This window comes from Papilio machaon, chromosome W (genome assembly GCF_912999745.1).
Source record: "Papilio machaon chromosome W, ilPapMach1.1, whole genome shotgun sequence".
NCBI lineage: Eukaryota > Metazoa > Arthropoda > Insecta > Lepidoptera > Papilionidae > Papilio > Papilio machaon.
Window position 1 is genome coordinate 5,995,557 of NC_060015.1, and position 13,445 is coordinate 6,009,001.

The window sequence follows — 13,445 nt, forward strand, 5'->3', positions numbered from 1 at the left end:
ATAAAAACAATTTTAGATTTGATTCACGCGGACGAAGTCTCGGGCAACAGTTAGTTTTATATAATTCTATCATAAATATTGATCCCCTTAAAGAAAAAAATCCACAACGACAACGGTAGATACGCCCCATGTATTATTATTGCTACGACAAAAACTAGTATACTTAAGTACCCAAAGAAAAAACATCTGGCACCCGGTTACCAAGCTCCAAAGCTTAGGGGATCATCTTTGTGACACTAGAGATCCTTGCGATTGGTCGAAATGCTTGTACGCATTGCCAATAAGGAATAAGAGATAAGTATCGTCCATGAATGACAGATGCGCTAAAGGTGCATCTTGAACTACCTTGAGATATAATGTACACGCGTTTGAACACAATAATTATGTATTAGAGCGTGACGTATTAGTGCATGTATTTTGTATGTACTGCAATGTTATTGTTATAAATTTTGCTATGGTTCTCGCTAAATAAAAAAGTATAAGTTTGCTTTAAGATTAAATTTTTTTTGTAAATGATTGACCTATTGAATAATTTGTGAATACGTGAAATCGTTTTTTTCTACGGCAATTTAATCTATTCATAACATGTAAAAATATTCTTATAGGTAGATACGGATTGTTTTTTTGATGTATTGCACACGTGGTTTTCCATTGCTTTAACATTATAGCTATGGTTAAACATCGATTAGTACGTTTGGAAATAAAAAGGATAGTATGGTGGTTTCGGCAGTGGAAATCCTTGGTCCTTGGTTAAATAATAATTCAGCTTTTAGTGCGCTTTAGTAGTGATGCGTTTTACTCCATTAAGTGCAAATAATACAAATGCTAAAAGCCTAATTGTAACTATTCCCATAATAAAGAAAATATTTAGAAGGAGATTGTATTTATATTTAAAACAAAACCATACTAACTGGATTAAAAAAAAGATATTCCGTACGTTTTATGACATTTCTATAATTTTTTGTTGAAATAACAGTGTAGCATATGATTATCCATAACTGTTTATCGTTGCTAAGCAACTGAAGCGTCTGCCTCCGCTGCCGGCTACGGAATCGTCGCGATACCGCTTCCGCTTGCCGACTGCCGCGTTGTTCGGAATCCCACCTTTAGTTTACTCAATAATAACTGAGGTTCTGTTCTATTCTGTTCTGTCTAAAGTTACACTTGTAAACTTCTGACCGACAACTAGAAGAGGGACATATATGTATGACCAGTTGGGCTCATATAGCAGCATATGAAGTAGAAAACACTCAGAGAATAGTTTAATTTGAAGGCATCTATTAAACTCATATTTTTTATTATTCATATAATTTTTGCTTAACGTTACGTATTTCGGTTTCAGGTTGGCATGTACCAGTGGAAAGGCCAGTCATCGGAGAGAGCAGCAGTGGAAGTAGCATGGCGGAGACGGCGTCACTAACTGGCAGTCCGAAGTACCTGCACAAAAAGCGCCGACTCTCGCGCCTCCTCGACAAGCTGGCGGTACAGTTACAGAACAACAATCGGTTGAAATATACATTATTGACGGTCGAATTGGCGATTGTAGCTTTTATGGCGAACACAATTATATCTAAGGACTTACTATCCAAAGTTTAAAGTTGCGGAGAGAGGAGTTTTTATTAACACGTTAGCTGCGAGGCCATTTTGGCGGAACTTTCAGCCAGTGCGTTTGAGGTCTGTTCGTGGCAAAGTTGAACTTTTTTCCAGTGCTATTGAGGCCTCTCCTGCCTCACAAAATTATGTTTTCGAAAAACATTTTTAAAAATTCCAAATTAGACGATATTTGCTTGAAACTTCACTCTTATGAACTTAAATATGTGCATAATATGAATCTAGCTTCGCCTGGAGTTAGGACGTTTCGTTAATGAATAAAGTAAAATTAAAAATTTGTCATCGGTTCTGCCTCAAATCGCACTGAAAGGAAGGTCAATTAATGCCTCGACTAGTGATGGGATTAAAAGAGAGTTGTAGTTACGATAAATGTTTATTGAGTATTAATCACTGAAAATGTTTTTCATTAAAACATGGTAAACAAAAAGATTTGTCACACTGGACACAAAAAGTCACAATGTTTTTAGTTTTCTTAGCAGCTTGCGTGCCATTCAATGTCAATCTTAATTTTTCGTAGCAACCTACGCAGCGCTTTCTTTGACCACCTCTTTGGAACAAATTATCAGCACATCTGCCGATAGGAAATCTTGAAATAAAATATATATTTTAGATCTCTTGTGTGTGTGTGTGCGTGCGTGTGTGTGTGTGTGTGTGTGTGTGTGTGTGTGTGTGTGTTTGTGCGTGCGCGTGTGTCTGCGTGTGTGTTTGTGTGTGTGTGTGCGTGGCTTTGTCTGTGCGTGTACTTATCCGTTCATCGATTTTAGGCATATATGGTACAAATTATGCCCTAGCGCGTAGTTATTTTACTATACCTGAAAGGAAAGGAAATTTCCTTTTTTTTAATTTGAGTTTTGTTGTTTATTTTGGATTTCGTAAGTGTTTTTGCGTTTACTTCTTTTTTTTTACTCACAAGTGTGTTGAAAAACATCGTATGAGGGAGCATGATGATTGTTGGTCGCTCGGTTTTCTTGTAGAGGTCGCCTTTGAACAATGCCACCTCGCACGCAATAATCAACTTTGCTACCTAGTAGCATAACATACTAATATATGTCTTGTTTGCGTTTACGTTACCGCGTAGTACATATGTGAGAGTGTGGGTCTGTGTGTATGTATGTATGTACCTAGTGTTACTAATTTCAGTATAGCAGCCGTGGCCACCGAAGAAACAACTCGAACTTTCCAAAAGAAGATAAGACTTCCTACTATTAAGGAATCTGGAATTGTAAACCAGAAATATAAATATAACATTAAAATATATGAGTAATAGGTACATCAAGTCCCATGCTGCAGCATTAGCAAAACAATCCACACTTAAAAAAGGGCAAAATTGCAAAGGGGATTTTGTTATTGAAATATTGGATTTTAGTCATGGTGTGACGAGAGCAAGCTTTTGCTCTCGTCTCAGCGAATAATCAGCAAAAACATTCAACGTTCTCTGTACAAAAACGATGATCAGCACACAATGGTAAAAATTGCCACTATGGACTAAACTTCGAATGGAACTGTGACTTGCTTAAAATAACAGTGAAGAATAATCCACAACTGAGCACACATTTTAAGGCAACACCCATGTGCAAAACAAAATAATGATGATAATTGAGTATTGTTAGTGGTGAATGTGCGTGCGTGCGAATATTATATTAAGTATAAGACGTATTAATCGTGCTATTTAAGTAGAATTAGTTAATAGTAGCTTGGCTATTAGTGTTGTGTTTCTGGCTCGTAAATACATTCTGTGTCCGATTTATGCACTTTTGGTTCATCATAGATACAGGCCACCCCCTTAAAATTCAAAGTTGCAGTAATTTAGGTTTTGTATGGTATAAGTAAAATTTTTACCGAGGTCAACATAGTTTCTCATAACTCCAATAAACATTTTCAAATAAGTCAGATGAGTACTTCATCTGACTTATTTGGTATTATTGGTTTAAAACGTTAAGGATTTTAAAATAAAGTTCTACGCTCAATCTTTAATAAATCCTGCCAAAACGTCCTCGAAACTCGAAACGTTATCGAAACTTTCCACAACACTAAGCTAGGATGCGCGGCGCCCGCGCCGCCCGCGCTTCGTGCAGTGCGGCCATGAGGCCTACAAATTTTGAGATAGATTTGACCTCAATCCGCACTAGGCGTAATTAATTTATTTTCAGTGCGTTTGGGGCCTGTAGGACCTCATTTTTATCTAATTACGACATTGGGCTAGATATCGCAAGAGAAACATTTCTATATATTTGACTCTGTCGTACTCATAGAAATACTGATCTAGTAGCCTCCCGCACAGAGCGAAACAACCCGATTTTGACTGCCGCACCAGCGAGAAGTCACGCTTTGGGCCTGTTCTGCCTCAATCCGCAGTTAACGTGTTAAATAAAATCGTACTTAGGTTAGTTATTTTCACTACTTTTGATGTAACTTTGACAGTTTTATTTTATAAGTGGTCAAAGGTTTTTATTTTATACAGCCACAGCCATAAGTCATGTATGCTACTAAAATAAATAAAAAAAAGACATATTTATTTTAATTCTTATTGCGAAATATTATCTTAAATTGATTAAAAATAATAAAAAACTGACATTTGTTTGTAATTTATTTATTATTTACTAAAATAAATTAAAAAAAAAGACAAATTTATTTTAATTTTTTTTTGCGAAATATTATCTTAAATTGATTAAAAATAACAAAAAAACATATGAAATAGGCAGAATTTGATTCCCTAACAAAAGAAATTTGCAACGTCTCCGGCGCTATGGGATGAGCAGCCCCTCCGCCCTAGCGTAACAAGGCGCGGGTGCCTATTAATCCCCCTCCGCGCCTCCGGCTTTTCATAAACACTCTAGGGGTAGGGCAGAAAGTACCACGTGGTGTCGGGGTTGACTGATTCGGTTCTGTGACTCATATCCAACCTTACAATACAAATTTTCAAAGAATTTACTACCGTTAATGTGACTTACAACAATTCCTCCGTGTACGGATTTTTTCGTCGTACTGATGACCCAGAAGATATTCCGGGTATCATCACCTCAGCTTCACCTGATTCTAAATCCCGAGGATTCGGAGACGCCATAACAGTAACAGACATAACATAAAAGTATGTTTAAATCTCAACTGAATAACCATAACAGATAATGCCAAAGAGTATGTAAACATTTCGCTAGTATACTATGAAATGGGTACATACTCTTTGCTACTTCGTAGTTTTGCGTTCCGTGTCTTCAAAATTATGAAATAAGTAAACAATATAAATGTCAGATTTTTATTATTTTTAATCAATTTAAGATAACATTTCGAAATAAAAATTAAAATAAATAATATGTTTGGTTTAAAAAAACTTTAATCGAATTAAATAGAGTATTTTTTTTAATTTATTTTAGTAGCATACATGACTTACGGCTGTATAAAATAAAAACCTTTGACCACTTATAAAATAAAACTGTCAAAGTTACATAAAAAGTAGTGAAAATAACTAACCTAAGTACGATTTTATTTAATAAAAACTCCTCTCTCCGCAACTTTAAACTTTGGATAGTAAGTCCTTAGATATAATTGTGTTCGCCATAAAAGCTACAATCGCCAACTCGACCGTCAATAATGTATATTTTAGCCCTTAAATCATCGAATTGTACAAATATTAGTTGAAACCTAAATCGAGAAAGCTATTTGTAAAATCACTTTCGATTTCGAGCGAAATGGGCGCGCAAGATAGTGTCGGATTTGTGGAGTGTTTTCGGACAGGTAACGTAACTGGCCGAAACACGATTCCCTACTATTTGTCACGATGAAACTGAAAGTGACACTGATAACGTAAACGCTTGAATGAAACAATTGACATGCAACAGTCAGAGAACATTCGACTAGATAGACATGAAGCATGCTCACAATTGTAGTAACTAGCGGCTATAGACTATCGGTCATCACAACAGCAATTATTAATTTATTGATCTCCGAGTCGACATAGTTTAACTTTGTTTGAAAAGAGGAAATTACACAAATTTTACACATCCTAATAACATCTTTCCGTAAAGAATGACATATAAATTTATATAGATGTATGCACATACATAGAGTTGTTGTATAGTGGTAGGTCACTTTAATGCTAGAAATCATGAGAATATGTCCAACTGTTCTAAAAGTATTTTGCAGATTTTGAGTTATAAAAGTTGATTCGTATGATTTCATTTTACTAACATTACAATGCGAATGTTTAGATGGATGGATGTTTCTTTGAAGGTATCTCGGGTACGGCTCAACGGATCATGATGAAATTTGGCACAGACGTATAACATAGCTTAGAAGAACACATAGGCTACTTTTTAAGATTTTTTTTTATTCCGCGCGGACAGAGTCGGGGGCGATAGCTAGTAATTCTTAAAATGTTTACAATTACTAACTCATAGTAAAAGTATTGCATAGCAAGTTGCGATATTGCTATTTTTTTTTTATATCCAAATCTTATATTATAGGTGAGAGCCTATTGATAATGATAAACTCATGAATGTTCAACTCAACACTTAATATCTTTAATTAATTATCATACAAATTCTGTGTTTCTTTGTTTCAGACAAAATGTCGTCGAAACTGCCATCGCTTGTACTCAAATGACAATAACTGGAATAAAGGTGAGAGGATTGTTTTTTTATTTCATAGCTTTACGTTATATTTAGTTCCATCCACGTATTTGTATGATTTTCTATGATTTATATATTATCATATTGATTTCATATGATTTTCCAGTTTTATTTCAAAATACAAAAAAAAAATTGTATTTTAATAATTAAATTCGACGCATTATTACCAAAATGTTTAATATAATATGATATTCTCCTCAAATTTAATAAAATCCCTTCCATATACGAGTAGTTCAATTAATGTACCTAATGTTGCAATACGAATGTTCCCGGAATGGACAAATATTTCATTTCGACAACATTTTAAGCCTCGTTTGTTACTGAATTTCGTAAATTCTACGTCATTTCTGCGTTTAATCAAATAAACTTACTGTAATATTGCAATGCAAAATAGCTGGTCCATTGACAAAGGTATTAAATAGTATACGGCTAAATATTTCACAGAACTATGGAAATGGAAAATTTCTATCGGTGAATTATTAAGGCGCTGTTTTGATATGAACGCTGTTTTGTATTGAAGACATTATGTTCATTAGACGAAGTGAATAATATTCTAAAATAAGTCATCATTTTTTGGAGGATTTGTTTTTAATCTGTTTCCTAATATCATACCTCCAATGGGGTTTTCCAAATCCATAACCACAACGTTAATAGACCTCTCCTGCCACTACTTTAAGAGCAATTGTCGTTACCATATCGGCTATTTTGGCACATTTCGCTGTTTACTACTTACATCTACTTACAGTTAGTCATCAGTACAGGAAACAGAGCCATTCAATTATTTCGATTTTTGTTGCTCTTTTCAAGATTCTTAGATTTGTATAATTCTACATTGCGATATTTTCATCAGTGTGGGAGCGCTCATGAGACAGTCGTGTCATCGTCTTCTTGAGCACCAACAAGCCGGCGGGGACGAACCCCCGCTATTCTCACCAATCGATCAAATTTCAGGTAATCATTTGCTCTTAGTAATCAATGGTCATACTAAAACCTGAGCACCGTTAACATTCAAGCATTTACCTTGTTACAAAAACCTACCAATACGTAGATTAACTAACAAAGTAACCGCACCTAAGTTACTTCTCTTCAAATAGGTGACAGTGGTGCTCATGTTTGCGTACAACCCAAATTAAATGAAATCTAGAGTGTAATTTCATTAATGGCTGTTATTCGCCGATAAAAGGATTCACCTAGCCCATTAATATAGACATCAATTTTTGTATTACCAAGTAACCTAAATTAAGTGGAAATATCATACGATAATTTGATTAATTCGACACTTTAAACCAGTGAATGTGGTCTAACAAATATTAAACGCTTCGAAAAGTACTTATAAAATACTATCAGGTAAATTTTTCGTTGTTTCATCTATTTTTTTTAAAGCACATAGTCTATAACATTTACAACGAAATGAATTGGCTGTCAATTTTAATGAAGTCCTTAATTATTAATAATTCTAATTATGTGCATTAAATTGATAGTAACATAAAGCAGTCAGTTTGTTTCTTTTCCTTATGCGAAAAACCTTTATTTGCGAATGCAACAATCATAAATTTTATTATATAAACAATAGCAATAATTTCCGTAGCCAGGTAAGCGTGATCTATGATTTGTAACTTCTTTTATCTAAGTTCTAGTAAATCGTCGTTTATGTTTTAGTTAAATAAGGTATATTGCTTGGTTCTTAATAATAACATTTTGCGAACGATTAAAATAAACCAACGTTAATGTTTTCCTAAATTGTTAACGAACCGGTTCTTGGTGGCCATTGCCGCTGATTGACAGTACGGTGATCTCTTTGGTTCGATGTTATGCGTACAGGTTCATGACATTGTTAAAATCATATGGTTGCAATAAGCAATTTCTATTTACCTCAAATGCATTACAACATTTTAAGTAATTTTAAAATATTAATAAACAATTTAAACGTCGCCTGGGAGAAAAAAAAATGAAATTAATTAGTTATTAATAATATAAAATCGTTAATACATTTTTAAATATTAAATTATGTACTAAGTCAAAGTAGGAGTATATTTACTTTCCCACTTAGTTAGTTTCCTTTACCAGTGGCCAATTAGATGTAGGATGTAAATTTAGCGGTAGAACTGGGACTGGAATTCGCTGTGTAGGTTTATTGGTCGGTGGGCGTTGGCGGTTGCGATAGGAGAATAAACAAGGAGTTTTGATACAGTGGTACCTGAACATGTGGCCCGGGAGGCCGGCGGCAAGCTGACACGATATGCGCCGACGGAGGAGGACGAGGCGACACTCAGGGAACTTTTACTTAGGTACGTGTGAACCTAGCGACATGTCGAACAACATTAGCTTTCCGCCTTTACTATTGGCTTCATTGCATTGTCGATTCATGAAGTTCTGTGTATTGATGTGTCTTTAAAATAATTATTTTTCACCTTGGCTTGGCATCCTAAATATCTATTATTGCAGATATTTTATTGATGCGATCTGCGACGCATATCATCTCTCACTTTCCCTTACTTCATAACATCGGACCATAGAACCACCGTACGAGTACGTACATTAGTATTGATGGCCATAACATTACTGTGACAATAAGTCTAGCACATCGTATTATCTTATACTGTTCATATTACGACAAAACACTTGTAACATCCAAAGTCCACTGAGACCCCTTGTTAGATAGGGCAGCTTGCATGTGTGTGATATATAAATCTGATTGATCTGAAATTAGAATGATAAAATGATTACCTTGTAATTTGTTGGTGATGCAACCTAACATGCCTAGTCCACAACACTCCCGAACCCTACACTGCAGATTATTTAGTTTTACTTGTCATATCTTTGAAGATTTCGTAAAAGAATCAATAGTTTCAGCATATCGGAGATAAATATGAATCCAAAAAATAATCCTAATGGGAAAAGTATAATCCAGGTCAAAAAAGTTAAAAAAAAAAATATGATGAAAAGGAAAATCGTATTTGTTACCTTTAATAAAGAGACACAAAACTATACACCAAATTGTAAGCGCTTGTTTTGAGAAAATAAAATATGAATTGAAATTATTCCCTGTTTGAGTATTTAAGAGGCTTGAAACGTTGTTACGTTTCGTTAGAACATTTTATATCAATATTTCAGAGAAATAATAAACAGCTTAAGTGAAGTGCGTTGCTGTGTGCTCCCAATTAGATGGATTTTATTTTGATGCTACAATTTTCCAACGAGTTCTTAACAGGAATCAATTATACGAGTATCATGAATAGGACTTGTTAAAATGGAATATCATAATAATGTACAAGCGATGTTTATCATCGAAGATTCAGAGTATATTTTAAAAAAAAATGTAAAATATTTTTCTACAACCAGATACTATTGGCTATTGGCAATGTTAAAGGTAGGTTATGTCATAGGCCGGTTTCTGAGAGACATGTCAGGTTGCTATTAAATTATAAAGCTTAAATTCATTGACCTTTCAAAAGATCCTTGATAGTCCATCGAAGCTCTATACTTAAATTGTCCTTGAATCATTAGACATAATTTAAATAAATCGTATCGTACTAATAACAGCTGAAGAACAGAAGTCTATCAGTAACGACCACAAGTGACGATCCATTTATAAAATGTACTGCGCAGTTTGTATTCTAGTGACATGATTCCACCCACTATATCTCCCTTAAAACATTCCGTCCTAATAAATGTCCACATAATAAAATGTTTCGCACTACCACAAAGAATTAATACGCACGCAGAAAAAAAAAACGAAACAAATAGGTAACATCACTTATTTAATAATACAGAATTTATTTTATACGTAAATATTTTCGAATAATATTAATTACATTACATTTGGAATCAGAAATGGAAAGTAAATTGTAAATTAAATTTTAATATCAACACACTTTGTAACCATTTTGCGGTGGTAATTACGATGGATTTGATTACTGAAATTATGATAAATGAATTTTGATACATCAACGATATTCGACCTGAAATTAACGGCATAAACATTTCATAACAAAGAAGGTATTCGGGGTATTAATTAAAGTATCAATTTCGTAATTGTTCATTAACGATACAATTGACGTTCAGAACGTATCAATTGCAAAGCAAGGCTTTTGTCACAGATTAGTGATTTTAAGTGCAATTTTTTTTTAAAGTGTAAGTAGGCTACCTTATACAATTGGTGGGGTACCATTGTAAATAGTACAGACCTTAATGTCACAATTTCTATCGTAATTTATTCGTACCTTAATGGTTGCAATAGATAAAACTCGAGACTTTAAAAATTTCGGAATAATTCTAGTTCGCATACTTAATTACTTCTTTTTAATTTATATAGATGTTTCTTTGAGTGCGGCTTCTCAAATGTAACCATTTTGTACCACGTACCAGAATATAATATGATTGATTGTATTTTATAGTTTAAGTTTTCTTTAGCGTCATCAATTTTCAATTATTACGTTTATAATTTACTTACATTTTCTAGAACCTTATTTCTTTGAATCTACATTTGTATAATAATACAGTGCAACCTCGATATAACAAATCGGAGGGGAACAAGAAAATATTCGTAATATCAAGTAATTCGTTGAACTGAGGTTTGTTATGTTGAGGTTAGATTGGTCTAAAATTCGTTATAAAGAGGTAAAAGACACACATTCCTCTACGTCTTTGAACTCGCATGATTTTAATCTTTTACTGTTTACATTCAAACCACTTTCTTCTGAAAACTTATCTTTAAATTTTAAAATTGTAGCCAATGTACTTGCGGGAATCCCAAACTTATTAGCTATGTCTAATTTTTTCGTCATGGGATTTTGGTCAACATAATTAATGATGTTTCGCTTTTCTGCGACCGATAAGGAACACCTTTTACGTTTCCGAGCCATTTTAACTTAAATCTTTAACAATAGTGACGAGCAGAGGTGTTTACATTACTTTCCATCAAAACAACAATGGTTACTGTACAAACAAAAGCGTGTCGAAACATGTCGAGACATGAATCACATTATAAGATTAAGAGTTATATTATTGGTGGAAACTTTATATAAAGGTTTTTGGGTTGGCAAAATTCGTTAATTAGAGGTATGAATACTTTTTCTTGATAGTTGAAAATTCTTTATAAAGAGGTTGTACGCAAAGAATGTTCGCAATGTAAAGGTATATTTTATATTGACTCTTATGGACAATTCAAGGGGATTACGAGAAATTTGTTAAATCGAGGAAGTCGTTATATTGAGGTACGTTATATTAAGGTTGCACTGTATGAACTAATTTGTTTATTGCAAAATGTAAATAATAGAATAACATCTAGATAATATGCGTATTGAATATAGCGTATAGAAAATTAATTATCATTTGTACATAAATTTTATTTCCTAATGATTAAGTATTTATCATTTTAGACAATCATATCGTGAGTGGTCACTGCCGAAACTGCTATGCGTATACTGTACAGTTTTGCACACGCCCTTCGGCAATGAAAACCTACGGTCAGATTAGAAAACACGTGCAAATATTGAGCATAGCTTCATATAGTGGTAGATAGCACACTAAAAATCTAATTTGTACCATGTTTATGCAAATTAATGACTAGTATAATATTAGGCTTAACTTACTCCTTTCTAAGAATGCTTCTTCTATTCGATGTCAATGCATTTCAGAAAAAAATCTACAATTTTTCAGCTGCTTATAGTGACGTTTGATGTTCATTTTGGTTTACAGGAATTAATTATGATTACTATTAATTTGTCATTGCAAATTAATAAATTAATATTGTGTAGAATACGTATATAATTATGTATAAACATTATATAAGTTTGAAATACAAGGGGTATTTTTTTATACAAGTTGTAAATTACCGTGGCATTAACAAGAGTTTTACTCTATGTCTAGATTTAAAAACGTATTTTGCATTTTACATTTACTGTGGTGCTTGCTGATGATATTTCAATACTAACTGTGGGTTTCTGGGACCAAAATCTCTGTATAAATATATCATAGTCATCCCTGTCATTATCTTTGACATAACACAGATAACAATAAGTTTCAAACGGAGATTTTGATCTCAATAACTCATGATCGAACGATAAACAATTGAACATTTTATTAGCTGAACATATTTCATATCAATCTGTTTATTAAAGGATTTTTAATACCTCTTCTTTATAAGAAACACAATTTGTGTATACGTAATGTATACATTTGGCATTTATAAAAATTTATATCAGACAAAAATAGACAATACAAAGAGCTAGTTTCCGTAGTCTAAAACCAGCAACCTACGAATACCTTCACGTTAAAACATTCATGAAGGGCTTAACAACGTACAATTTTATATTAGTACATTAGCTATTTTTGCGCGATTAACAGCAAAGTAATATAACTCAAGAACGGCTAAATCGAATAGACTGAAAATTGGTGGGCAGATAGCTTTGAACCAGGAAACGGACATAGGATAATTTTTACCCCGTTTTCTATTTTTTTTATTTCGCGCGGACGGAGTCGTGGGTAAAAGCTAGTATCTATATATACCAGGTCACTCGGAAAGTATTGCGAAAAAAAGTTTTTATGTATGCGACTGGTCTGTTATAATTTATTTAAAAATATGATTAGTTTTAAGTAAAAATAGGTACGTTCTAAATTCAAAACTACCCTACACATTTTCTGCGAGCTTATTAAAATTACCGTGTCTCATTGAAAAATGGATTTGCGTCGAGAACATTTTCGCGCTATGATTTTTTACGATTTTAAATGTCGCCTGAAACCGGACGAATCGTACGATAGACTTAAAATGGTATTATTGGATGAAGGCCCTTCTAAGGCAACCGTGTATCGTTGATATAATGAATTTAAGCGAGGTCGACTGACTTTGGGGATGAAGAAAGAAGTGGTCGCCCTTTGACGGCTGTTACGGAAGGAGACGTGCTAGCGCACTGAAAAATTTGGTCCAAGACAATAGACGAATTACATATCAAGAGATTCAGCATATACAACAGATTGGATCAGGAAGCCTTAACGAGTTTCTACACGTGCATCTACGGGTGCAGAGCATAGTTTCACGCAGGGTACCGCACAACCTCACCGATGTTCAAAAGCAGGCAAGGGTGGATTGGTGCCATGATATGATAGACAAATTTGAAGCAGGCTAGTCTCGGCGTGTTTACAACATCATTAAAGGTGATGAATCCTGGACTTATCAATTCGATCCAGAAACAAAGCGCCAGTCGACGG

At 33.8% G+C, this 13,445-nt stretch overlaps 1 pseudogene; it reads left to right on the plus strand.

The window, feature by feature from the left end:
• Positions 1-6,168: 6,168 nt before the first annotated feature.
• The window catches only part of LOC123723372, a 44,024-nt pseudogene continuing 36,747 nt past the window's right edge, over positions 6,169-13,445 (plus strand).